General features: G+C 44.4%; 2 long non-coding RNA genes across 2 annotated transcripts in view; one reads left to right on the top strand and one right to left on the bottom strand.

Moving 5' to 3' along the window:
* The window catches only part of LOC147340792 (uncharacterized), a 57,949-nt gene extending 49,811 nt beyond the window's left edge, over positions 1-8,138 (top strand). The window contains exon 2 of the long non-coding RNA XR_015159056.1: positions 7,719-8,138. This is a non-coding gene — a long non-coding RNA (uncharacterized LOC147340792). The remainder of the gene's footprint in view (positions 1-7,718) is intronic.
* LOC147340791 (uncharacterized) lies at positions 15-12,419 on the bottom strand. Its single transcript, XR_015159055.1, has 2 exons — positions 11,678-12,419; positions 15-7,845 (listed from the first exon to the last, which is right to left on the bottom strand). It is a non-coding gene; the product is annotated as an uncharacterized LOC147340791 (long non-coding RNA).
* Positions 12,420-13,517: the final 1,098 nt, after the last annotated feature.

Raw genomic sequence — 13,517 nt, 5'->3', positions numbered from 1 at the left:
AGATTACCAATGACTTTTGTTTCTCTAATACTTTTATTTTCTTCTGAATGTTGAAAAATGACATCTATTTTTAAATAGAAAAAAATCACGTTGATGTAAACTTTGCTTAGGGCATCTGATAATTGACAATGCAGTCTACTAGACATATTAGACAACCATATGTATAACATTTCCGCGTTCTAGCCTTCGATTAGCTTATATCATTCAAAGTTAAACTATCTGGACTACATTAACTTAGCACTTATAAAAAAACTTATATTGAGCTATAATTTAATGTTTGCCCTATTCCTTTACAGAGGGTTAATAGAGAAATGCCAAATATGATTCTTTTTTCTTCTATGAAACCAAGATTATTTTGTACCACCCAAAATGTACTTTCTGCAAACATCCCATCATGAATACCATTTGAATAAGTGGGAGGTAGATGAAATTGTACCTTTCTCTTGCCAACCAATGGAAAGCTTCTCTTTTTATCTTTTCAGGAAGCATACACCAACTTAGAAACGTGAATACTGTAATGTATCAACCTTTGTGCATGCTCAGTCACTCAATTGTATCTGACTCTCTGAGACCCCATAAACTATAGCCCACCAGGCCCCTCTGTCGATGGAATTTTCCAGCCAAGAACACTGGAGTGGGTTGCCATTTCCTTCTCCAGGGGATCTTCCTGACCCAGGGATGGAACCCACATCTCTTGTATCTCCTGCATTGCAGGTGGATTCTTTACCACTGAGCCACCTGGAAAGCCTCATGATACCAAATCAGGTGTTAAAAATATCTACCCTTTCTACTTTGGTCAGATGGCCTCTATTTTTTGCTTCAGCTTTTAAAAAGTTATCTTGCAACTATTCTTTCATATATGCTGTGATGCGCTGGGCTTAGTCACTCAGTGGTGTCCGACTCTTTGTGACCCCATGGACTGTAGCCTGCCAGGTGCCTTTGTCCATGGGGATTCTCCTGGCAAGAATGCTGGAGTAGGTTCCCATGCCCTCCTCCAGGGGATCTTCCCAACCCAGGGATTGATCCCAGGTCTCTCACACTGCAGGTGGATTCTTTACCATCTGAGTCACCAGGGAAGCCCAAGAATACTGTAGTGGGTAGCCTATCACTTCCCCAGGGGATCTTCCCAACCCAGGAATTGAACCAGGGTCTCCTGCATTGCAGGTGGATTCCTTACCAGCTGATCTACCAGGGAATCCCATTCTTTCATATATAACCTATATCTACTCTTTTGGGAAGTAGCACGCTATAAATCTTAAATGAGTAAAACGCTTTTTGCAAAGACCTTGTGACAATGATAAAAGTCCAGGTGTGCTCCAAATACTAAAGACAGAGCCTTGGTTTCCCTGATGCCTCAGACAGTAACGAATGTGCCTGCAATTCAGGAGACAGGTTCAATCCCTGGGTCGGGAAGATCCCCTGGAGGAGGAAATGGCAACCCATTCCAGTATTCTTGCCTGGAGAATCCCATGGACAGAAGAGCCTTGCAGACTACAGTCTATGGGGTCCAAAGAGTTGGACGTGACTGAGGGACTAACACTTCCACTTTCATTTTTCTGGTTTCCCCTGCCCTCCCCGCTGCACAACCCCTTATTCTCCCATCCTTTAGTTTGCTGTCCAGAAGGGAAGAATTCCTCTCAGAGAGTAGAGAATCTTTAGTTCAGACAGAGCGTGAATGACTCAACCAACACCACACAGTGAGCAATAGAACTGACCAGAAGCCAGGTCTCCTGACTTAGAGCACAGTTCACTCTCCATTAGACTATGAGGGCATTCCAATCCTTCTGATAAGTCAGGGAAATCTAAGAAGCATGCACATAAAGGCACATATTTTTAGCCTTCCTCACACATTTCCTTTGGCTTAGCTTATTTAGGTTCCAGAATAACTTTAGTCCTAGACTCTATCTTTTAACTCCCAAATAGTATACTGCCTGTCTTTGGAATTCTGATTACAAAGTTCTTTATTCATCTACTCAGATCATCTCACACGTTAAGTGGCTGCCATGTGCAAAGCTGTGCATGCCATGCTAAGTCTCTTCAGTTGTGTCCGACTCTTTGGGACCCCATGGACTGTAGCCTGTCAGGATCCTCTGTCCATGGGATTCGCCAGGGTAGAATACAGGAGTAGGTTACTATTTCCTTCTCCACATGTGCAAAGCACTGGGCTTCTATTCAAGAGAAGGCACTGGCTTCCTCAAAGAACTGCTAGACACAAACTGGTATTGTGAACAGAACAGCGGATCTGGAAACCTGGGTTTTCATTCCGGTGCTGCCCTGGATTTGCTGTCTGGCTTTGTACAAAGTCACTTGGCCTCACTCAGTTTCAAGTTTCTCATTTGAAAATTAAGGTAATAATATCATTGGGCCTGTAAGAGAGTTACTTTAATTGCTGTGTGTGTGTATGTTAGTCACTCAGTCGTGTCTGACTCTGCAACCCCATGGACTGTAGCCTGCCAGGCTCCCCTGTCCATGGAATCTCCAAGCAAGAATACTGGAGTGGGTTGACATTCCCTTTTCCAGGGGATCCTTCTGACCTGAGAATCAAACCCGGGTCTCCTGCACTAGAGGCAGATTCTTTACTGTCTGAGCCATCAGGGAAGCTACCATTCATTAAAAACTGTGTGCCAGCCACTGTCACACAGCCCTCTGTGTGCACAATATCATCGAGTCTTTAGATGACCATGTTTACAATCAATACACTATTATTTCCCCTACTGTACTGATAAGAGCACTAAAGCTGGAGAGATTAAGCAACATTCCCAAAGTAAGTAAGGAGGATCTGGGGTTTGGATCAAAGTGGACTCCAGAGTTTCCATAGCCAACACCACTGGTCCCTCCCAACATAAAAAATAATTAAGAATATACCTTGAAAGGCATTAAGCTAATTTTAAAGCATTCTCATTTACTCTACTTCTACCTATCTGAACTTCTAAGACGTGAATACATCTATTCTTCTGCTCATTTCTTTGTCTTGTCAAATAATCACCTTGAATGTCCAAGTGATAACCTGGAGGTGAAGGACTCAAGCCCTTGACTTTCACAATAAAGAGGCTCTGGGTAGGCTCCATAAGACCATGCTTCCTGTGTCTCAAAATTTCACTATCTTCTCCCTTCTCTGCAATCTTTTGGGGACTCATCCTTCCTGGGAAGTTCAGAGGCCCATTTTCAGCCAAATACAAATGTTAGAAGCTTTTCTCCAAAGGAGAAAAATGAGTGAGAATCTAGTCTCTTGGAAGATCCAGCTAACCCATCTTATAAAGCAGGCACAGAAGCCATGAAATACACCAACCATTTCTCTCCCAAGGACTTTTGCCAGCCTTGGCACAGGCTGGTTCATTTGAAATATATAATTAAATATTCTTAACAACTCAATTATTCTACCTCACTTTGATCAATAGTTCATTACCTAAGTCAGATGTGCCAAAAGAGGCAAACTCTTCAGCTCATTTTGTCCTACATTTGCATGAATATTATGCACTGAATATTATGCTTCTTTGAACTTCAAAAGAACTTCCTGGACTCTTTTGACTACAACTTTAACAATTGAGCATAATGGAATTATAGAAAGACACTTTCCCAGCTAAAGATCTCCATCCTCGCTGCTTTTGGACAGGAACAAACTTTTATATAAGCCATAAATGGCTCATTCATTCACTATGATGGCACTGTCCATATTTCCCGGGTTCCTGAGCGGGTTTTCCCTCCTGTGAGAGCAAGGTAACTCTGGCTAATTAGCTACTAGCAAGTGACAGCACCCACTTCTACTTTTCCTTGTGCAAACAGCTTTCTGCTATGAAAGCATTTCCTCCAGACCTCCTCAGATTCTACACCAGTTGAGTGAGTGTCTTTAACCATAATAGCATCGCCCCTCATTCCATCCTGATGCCTAAAATGGGAGAGCAAACAGGCTACCGAGCATCTGCCTTGACCAACATGCTTATACTCAAACCAGCCCATGAGTGAGAAAAAACCTTGGCTTCCTTGGGTACAACAGTATCAGGCAGCAAGGAGCGACATGAAACTTTATGATCCTTACACATTTCTTGAAGTTTTCTGTTATTTTTTCCCCTCATTTTGCTTCTTCCATTCCTATACCTACTCTTCTCTAGAACTCACAGCACAATATGGGAATCCTGGTTTCCTTTTACTTCAAAGGACTTTTTCCTGTTGTCAAAGTAATATTGCCAATTGTGAAATCTTTGGAATAAACAGAAGTATAAAAATGAACAAAAATAACAGTCATGAAACTACTACCCAGAGATAAAAAATTAGTTCCCTCTTGCACACCATGTGTGTGCGTGCATGCTCAGTCGTGTCTGACTCTTTGTGTCCCCATCGACTGTAGTCTGCCAGGCTGGCTCCTCTGTCCATGGGGTTTTCCAGGCAAGAATACTGGAGTGGGGCTGCCATGCCCTTCTCCAGGGGATATTCCTGACCCAGGGATTGGACCTTTTTCTCCTTCATTGGCAGGTGGATTCTCTACCACCGAGCCACCTGGGAAGCCTCACTGTGCACCAAGCATGAATATAAAGTTCAGGTAGAAGAGAGAACTATGGGTAAAACCCCAAACTATAGAAGCAGTAGAAAAAATATAAGAATATGGAGTAGGAAAGACCTTCTTAGGAATAAGAAGAAATCCACAAGCCATAAAGGAAATGAGTGACAGATCTGACTACACAAAAATTTAAAACTTCTATATGGGAAAATATGGCTTATACAAAGTTTGAGTGAAATGGCAGACTGGGAAAACAATACGTGAAATACAAAAGGTTAATAACAACATTTGAAATAACAAAATGTTAATAAATAAGCTTTTGCAAATCAATAAGACAAGCAACCCAACTGAAAAATAGCCAATTCACTGGAGAAATACAATTGAATTAAAAGTAATTGAAAATACACTCCAGTAACAGGAAACTCTCACAGCACAACTGAAATAGGATTTCCTCTAGTAAACTGGCCCATGAATACAGCGATTAATAATACTTTTAGTGAAGGAATTAGAAATGGACATGCATACATATATGGTGGAAGTGTAAACTGATACTTTTTTTGGAAGGACAATTTGACAGTTTTTGCCAAGATTAAAACTGAGCATACACTTTGACCTGACAATTACTCACAAACACTTGCTTAAGTGCTTTCAGGCATTCACTAATGCCTTACTTATAGTAATAACAAAACTGGAAACAATCTAAATATCTACAAATAGGGACTATCTAAACAATCCATGGCACACTCATATAACCGGGTACTATGTAGGCATTAGAATGAACATGGTACTGTTACACTGAAATGTTCTGACATGGAAGGATGTCCTGGACACACTGCTGAATAAAGCAAGTTATAAGGAAAAAAAAATATATATATATATATAAAATATCCAATTTTTATAAAAGAAAAATCCCTATAGATATGTATGTTTTGATAACACAGAGAGAAAACAGCATGGAAGAAACAGAAAACTATTACTATTATTAATAGTAACAGTCATCCCTGAGGTGCGGGAATGGGAGTTGAGAGAAACAGGTTCTTTATGAAGTTCAGATACTTTCACATCATTTTGTTCAGTGAGTAGTATTCATTTCACAATTTAAGAAATTTCAAAATAAGCTAATATAAGCATTTTCCAGGGCTATCATTTGCAATAAGGAGTGTTTGGTAGCATGAGAATGCATTACAAGGATCATTTATGCAACCGTTTCCTACTGTTTCTAATGTCTTGTAGAGCTGCAATATAAATTTCGGTGCATGCAGTGTATGTGTGTGTGCAGTGTATGGGTGTGTGAGTGTGTATGTGTGCCAAGGCAACATACCTAAGGCATAGACTTTTAGAGTCTCCTTTTAGTGGAGATAACTTTGCACATATCTTTGAGACAGTTAGCTTGGGTCAGGCCCCAAAGAATGATGCTGAGGGCTCATTTAGGGAATGACGATGACCTAAGCCTCATTATCTGACTATAAGCTGGAAACACTAGCCCAGAACTGGTCCCTTAGGCCATCTGTTACATAATCATTTTGACACCAATTGAATATCCAAAGGGCTTGGGACAGACTCACAGGCAGTAGGAAATGTTAGAGTGATAGTTTGGGGTCTGTCAATCAGTTTTCAATCACATTTTTTCTTTGGTTTGTCAATTAAGCTCTAATTGTCTATTTCTATGGACAATATTACTCAATTCTTCATTAATATGGAAGGCTTCCCAGAGAAGATTGTCTCCTAAGAGTTGCAAGCTTCCCCATGCTGCCACAAGGCCATAAGGGAAGTTTCTCCCTAAGAAACAAAGGAGTTTTAAGTCCAGCTGCTTGTGAGCTTAGCTGAGAATGGACTGGACTTTTCTCTCACATCCACTTAAATCAAGGCAAACTTCTGGAAGACGAGGGTTCTGAGGTGGATTACGTATTCAAGCAGAAGAAGGTCGGTTGAGGACTACAAGAGAAGAGGCTGATTTAAGCTCTCTTGCTCCTACTGTGCCCTGCTCAAACTTCCTTTTTTGTGTCTCAATCATACGAGATTACAATGGATCACTCATGTTTAAAAGCCTAATCAAAAGCCCCATTTCTCCCAGGAAGGAGACTCACTTTACTATGAAAACCATAGTGAAGCAGAAAGACAGGTAACAGTGGAACAGATTCGGCACTGTTCTCCCTAACAGAGAGCCTCATGCCCAATATATTTAACTTAAGCTGATAAAGGGGATACGTGTTGAAGTGATGGGCTTCAGATGCTGTTTCAGTTCCTACCAGGCATACTTACACACTTCCTTCTCATGAATAAGTTCAGTGGAGCAGAGAATGCCCCGTCTTGGACCAGTTCCACATTGTGCTTCTTTTGATGCAGCCAAAAAGGGGAACTAGAGAGAGGGCTTTTCCTTCAAATGCAGAGCCAGGGTCCACCTTGGAGGTGGCTGCAAATGGCCCAAAGAAGGTGAGGCTCACAGTGGGCAAAGGCAGGCAGACAGCTCCTAACAAGGGCAGAGATGTCAATGGTTACTCATAAATGTCCCAAATGTGGCCGCAAGGAGGGTTAATTACCCCCCTTTCCTGCCACTCGGCTTTCTCCAATGTGTCAGCCCATGACACGGATCGCTGATTTTCTAGAAATATTCCCTGGCTTTGCAGGGACGTTCTGTTCAACAAATGGCATCCAATTTGCTCACGGTCCCTGGAATCTCAATTTCCTCAAAGGATTTTTCATCTCAATCCAGTTCGTGTGAAGGTTTTTTCCTTCTTCATTTTTCAGCAGAAGAGAATAGGCAGAGCCTGCTTTACTTTTTTTTTTCTTTTTCTTTTCTGTGTTATTCTTTTTCATAAAGTGAAATCCTTTGCTGAAGAGTCTGAAATTTGGGAAAAAATCCAGCTCATCTGTCAGGTATTTCTAGAATTACGTAAAATGGAATGAAATTTGTACAGTTCAGAACAGGAAATGGAAAATAACTAATGTGTCATGTGTTCTATGAGATGAAAACTACATGATAATCAGAAAAACAGCCCCAAATTCATTGGCCTGATTCAAAGCTCTCCTTCTTTTATCAACTCACACATAAACCAGTAACATTTACTTTCTTAGATTCGTGGCAGGGCCACATTTGGGCTAACTCGCAATCTCTTCAGATTATAAGCACCTTCTGAAAGAAATGACAAAAAAGTATCTTGTTTTTTTTTTTTTTAAACTCAAGACACTTATGTTTTACTTGCTCTGTTCTGCTTCCTTCTAGGAAAAGAAAGAACAGCAACAAGGAAAAGATGTATCTCATGCCTCCCATGCAGCCCATCTTCCACTTTTTTCTCATTCCAGCCAGTGCAAAAGGCAACTTGAAACTTTCAGGGCCCCGTGTACTCAAGCTGTTGGGAAGAAAGCAGACAAAAAGAACAGATCTACTGGAACTGATGGAGACCTCTTATCTCAGGCTTCTAACCTACTGGGGGGCGGGAAGGGCTGGGGGAATTTACATGTGTAATAAGCACTGTTTTCCTGCAAAGAAAGAGAACTTGCCTCTCCTGCCTTGCAAAGACTGTGGGGGAAAATTTAAGTGGACGAACATACATTCCTATCCAACGCTAAGGCTAAATCCTTACAGGCAAGTCATAGGAAAGAAAAAATAAATTTTGAAATCCTCATTTCTAAGGGAATTAAAGTTGACTTCTCAAGAGATTTTCTTTGGGAGAAAAGGGAAACTGGGGTTTGCAAAATGGCCATTTTGGCAAACAAGATAAAAATAATAGGCAGTGACCCAAACAATTTCTGAAACCAAAGTCAACTGATCTTAGCTTCAAGACTACCATTATTTTTAATCCTTCAGGGATGGGGCAAGCATTGATCAGTGTTTTGCCTGTGTCTCTTATGAGATCTATAAGGATTTTCAGTTTGGCTACTTATGTTGGAAAAGACAGATGTGATTAGCAAATGGATGTGATGTAAGCACCTGAATGGTTCAGACATATTCCTCTCACATGAAGTCCCCTGTGAAATGGAAATTTTAAATGGACCATTTAAGGAATATCGGGCAAACTTAAGTAGGTAATATGTTCACATTGCATCACCACGCAAAAGACCACCCCGAAAGCACCTACCATTCCTAAAAATAGGAGAACTGCATTTCCAGTCTCAGGAGTGGAAAGCTTTTTGAGGCTTAGAACACAGAAGGTTTGCTATCGATTATATCCAGCCACAGGTCATTTCCATCGACTTTAGAGCTGGCAAAACTCTTCCAAAGCGGGATTTGAAAATATTTAAATAACTCAAGAAACACCATATTTTAGTCTGGGATTAACATTGGATGGGAAGTGTGTTCAACAATCTTTTCAGCAGGTGTAACCTAAATATTGAGTATAGAGAGCTGGATGGAATACAAGATGATCATTCTGGAGAACTGAATTGTCTTTGGGCCACGATGTGAATGCCACCACTCTTACTTTAAATATTATGAAGTTGGCCAGATAATTTAAAATCCATGGTTTCAAATTAAGAGTATGTAACCAAAGCAGAACTGGTCATAGAGAATAATTTATGGTATCAGCCAGGATTTGCAGCACCGATTTGCCTCTCTACCTCCTTCCTGCTCCTTAAACAACGACTAAATTTTCCTGGGACATGTTCATAGCCTTCAAAAGACCTGGGTTCTGATGACCATATCCCTTCTGGGAGTTTCTGCCCTCCTTCAATCACTCAGAATGTCCAGCTCTGTCCTCTTAGAGTTACCAGGTTCCCTTGAAGCAAATCATTTCCATGAACAGCTTTAACACAGTGACTCACCCCAGTGAGGTTCTTCCCGAGCCTTCTTTAATAAGCTTATTCCCCAAGTCTCCAAAGGAGAAAGATTTTTTTTAAACCACTGAAATCTAATTTATCATAATCACATATGGCTCTCAGGGGGGATTTTTGAAGCCGTGGTTTTCGGGTCTCCCCATGCAAGAACCAACGGGATTGTTTTTCTTGTACAATGTTTGGGTGATTTGGTGAACTGTAGCATTGCCTCATAACTCAAGCTGGCAAGAAAACGGCTCTTAGGTTTTGGTTTTTGTTTTTTCTTTTTTTGCTTTTCTTGGGTCTCAACTAATGGTATGAGCAAAGAGAAAAGCTGGCGACTAGAGAGCAATTAATCTCTTTTGGCATTCCTGTCATCCCTGTGGCCTCCCTGGCTGGGCTGAAGAACATCAGAAAATGAATCTCTTTATAAATAATCACTTTCGCTTTACAAGATCCTGAAGTCCTGCCTTTATGTTCTGTATGGTGCTATAAACTTAGAAATGTTCCCTCCCCATGTCTCTGTTAAATTTCTCTTTATCCCTTTAACTTTTTCTTTTGGGGGGAGGAGAACAGTTCAAGACATTTGTTGGGGCTGCAACAATAAACACGAGTGAGCATTGCTCAGCAAATGTGCCGATTCTTACACTTGCAAAGAGCCAAACTGTCCTTAATTTTTCAAATTATACTTTGATCCAGTTAACTGGCGTTATTTCGGCACTAACTCTCTGCTTCACACAGGCCGTTGTGCCATGGAACTTGCACTGGCTCTTTTACAGGTTACTTAGAAATGTAGCCATTGACATATCTGGGGGAAAGCCAGGCCCCAACAAGAAAACAACAAAGAAAACAAAAATTCTGAGACCAACGCTGCGGAGCTGGGGAGGGTGAGTGGGCTTTACAGGAGTCTAAGAAACACGTAAGATCCTAAAGAAATGTACCCATTAAGGTGCCTTCGTGTAACAAGCATTCACCAAGTTCATTTGCAACGAGCCAGGGGACCAAAGGCTCCTTGCCTGGCTGTGACTGCAAGGGATCTGGGCGGCCAAGTGCCAAGGCTCTGTCCGTTCTCAGAAGAGGTCTCCTGGGTAGAATAGAATCAGAGACATTCCCAAAGGAAGGCTAAAGGATGGGCAGGTCAGCCAGCTCTTCATGCCCCCTGCTGCTGCTGCTGCTAAGTCGCTTCAGTCGTGTCCGACTCTGTGAGACCCCAGAGACGGCAGCCCACCAGGCTCCCCCGTCCCTGGGATTCTCCTGGCAAGAACACTGGAGTGGGTTGCCATTTCCTTCTCCAATGCAGGAAAGTGAAAAGTCAAAGTGAAGTCGCTCAGTCGTGTCCCACTCTTAGCGACCCCATGGACTGTAGCCCACCAGGCTCCTCCATCCATGGGATTTTCCAGGCAAGAGTACTGGAGTGGGGTGCCATTGCCTTCTTTGTCATGCCCCACAGTGTTCCTTTAATCCTTCCTAGAGGCTTCACTACCCTTGTAATCTTACATGCACTATTGTCTGTGGGACATCCTCCAGGGTAACAATTCTCTTTTGGACAAACAGTAAGAAGACACTGGAGTCGCAGGCCAGAGTCCCTCAGCTAAAATCCTCTCCCCAGTCTACCACCCAACAAGAAAAGCTCCATTCACTGGCAGTGGGCTGGCCCTGAAAAATGGCAGCTTCAGGCCAGGGTGTCTCTGGTCTGAGTTGAGATGCCTTCGTCGCTGCTATGATGGACAAACGACTGGAGTTTGGTTTGCAAAACACCGTGCTATCTATCATTTCCTTTTGATTCCCCACAACAACTCCACCTTCAAAATGGGCATCCTGGAGCCCAGAGAACTCAACTGCCCATTCTCATAAAGTTAGTGGCAGGGCCGGCAGGAACTAGAAGGCAGGCTTTCCAGGCCCTGAGTTCTGGCAATACTGCGTTGTACCCTGAGCTTAGCGGGTCCAACTCTGACCCCAGTGGTCCAGGCCAGAAAATGAGGCAGATGTCCACAAGGAGGACAGAGGCGCCTCCAACCCCTTCTGCTCTGTTTCCTTAACTTGAGTACGTCGGAACCATTTACTGGTCCAGGGCACTTCAGCAAGCAAGCAAAAAAGACTCGGGACACAGGCAATCACTAAGGTGACTTCAGAACCTGTTAGATGGCTACCCAAGGGGCCTCCCCGCAGCTCCAGAGCCTGGAACTACGCAGGCCAAGCGGGAGTGGCGAGTTCGAATCCGGAGGGAGCCGACACCCCTCCCCATCCACCCACCTACCTTGGTGCAGCGCCCTGGGCCCCACCTCCAGCCGGGCCACGGGCAGCTGGAGCAGGGAGCCAGCTGAGGTGGCAGGTACAGGGAGGTTGGGGTGCCCTGGGGGAAGACGGCCCACCTGTGCAAACGCTGGAAAGGAAGAGAGGGAAAGCAGGCGCCGGGCACCTCTCACTGACCTGGCCACCGGCCTCCTCCGTGGTCCACGCGTGCAGGCGCTCCGAGCTCTCCGGGGCGCTCCTCCGAGGTCTGGGATTCGCAGGTTGTGGCGAGAGCTAGAGTGCGTGCGAGGGGGGAGGAGGACTCAGAAGTGGGGGGGAGGAAAAACATCACCGCCCTCACACCACGAGGGAACAGCAGCTCGCCCGGCTCCCTGGGGCAGAGCCAAGGCGCGGGTGCGGCGGCCCGGGGCCACCTACCCGCCCGCCGCCCGCCCCCTACTCGGCCCGTGAGGCCGGCGGCTCGGGCGGGAAGTCCGCGACCACGCAGCAGCTGCAAGCCCGCACCCCCTCGCCTCCCGGACACCGCCGCTTTCTCCCCTATCCCCCGACCCGAAAGTTAAGAAATCGGGAGAAAGTGTGAGGCTTAGCCGGCGACTTTCCCATCACCCAGCGCCCCCCGCCCCCGCTCCTCTGGCTAAGCGAGCATTGGGGTCTTAAAGGGACCGCACATCTCCTCCGGCCCCTCCTCCCGCTCCGCGCTGGAGGCGCCTAGGAGCTCCCCGCCGCTTGCTCACGGCCTGATGACCCCGGCTGCCCTCCGACTTCCCTGCTGGAAGCCCTCAGCGCCCTCTCTTCCGGCACCACGGCCGCTCTGCGTGCACCTGGTCTGGTCCCCAGCCGGCGCGCGGGACGCGGGATGAATTGGCCTCGAAAATGATGCCCTATAGCAGGCTGCTGATCATTTCGGGGTGTATCTCAAATCCACATCGCGGCTGGTAAAGTGACAAAACGTTGGTGCCCATCAAGGCAGGATGGCGATGAGTGTGTGTTTGTGGAGGGACAAGGGACAACTTAGAAATCTGCTTTCGTTCACCAAGAGAGTTCCTAAGACCCAGGGAAAGGGTCTCCAGTAACTGTTAGGTGTCTTGAAGAAAACTTGGGAGTGGTTCACCAAGAACCCATCCGTGAAATCGCAATATCACTGCTGACCCCTTAGTGAACCCGAGATGGACTAGTCCAGATTTGAGTTTATTCCATGAGCAAGAGGTACAAATTATCAGAATTCTCTAAGGGCCTGAAAGCGGTGCCTTGACAGACAGTACCCATTTATATTTTGAGCTCCTAAATTTAAAGGAGAGCTGCAGGATTTTTTCAAGGTGGAACTGCCTTATATTTGATACTCTTAACATCAACATGCCACTTTATGGTTTACAGAGTACTTTCCTATGCATCATCATTACTTTTTAAACTCTCACAACAAACCGAATGATCTGTCCATGGCCTCAAGTGTTGGAGTTGGCGAGGAACTTCTGGACCATTCATCTCAACCTCTTTCTGTCACAGAAGAAACTGATGGAGGAGGGAGCGGGAGACCTGATGTATGGAAGGCCGCGCTAGATAGATTTGACCTTCCAGTTAGGATTTCCTGACTTTCAACCCGCTGCTCTCTGGCTGTTATCGCCAGTCTATAGATGAGGAAACTGATGCTCAGAGCAATTGTGCTTGCCAAAACCATATCATACATCATGAAGAGAGAACAAAGGAGAATGAAAAGAAAAGTAATTGTCCCTGGAAGTTAACTCTTTTTTTTCCCTTTCTTCACAAGTGTTAATATCATCCAACTAGCCCTGAATTGCTGGGGATGTTTATTTCAGTGTTAACAAAGAAAACTTGGCCCTTTCTAAAATGTTGCCTTCAGGGACCAAAATGTCTAGCTCCATCCTGCCACCTAGGTAGCCATACATTACCACATGCATTCAATTTGTGCTGTACTATATTAGTTTGAGGGAGAAGGCAATGGCACCCCACTCCAGTACTCTTGCCTAGAAAATCCCATGGACGGAGGAGCCTAGAGGGC

This window comes from Bos grunniens, chromosome X, assembly GCF_055505025.1.
Source record: "Bos grunniens cultivar Pamir isolate PY7600 chromosome X, Bosgru_T2T1.0, whole genome shotgun sequence".
Lineage (NCBI taxonomy): Eukaryota > Metazoa > Chordata > Mammalia > Artiodactyla > Bovidae > Bos > Bos grunniens.
Note: the sequence above shows the minus strand (reverse complement) of the source record. Positions and strands in the feature narration are given on the sequence as shown.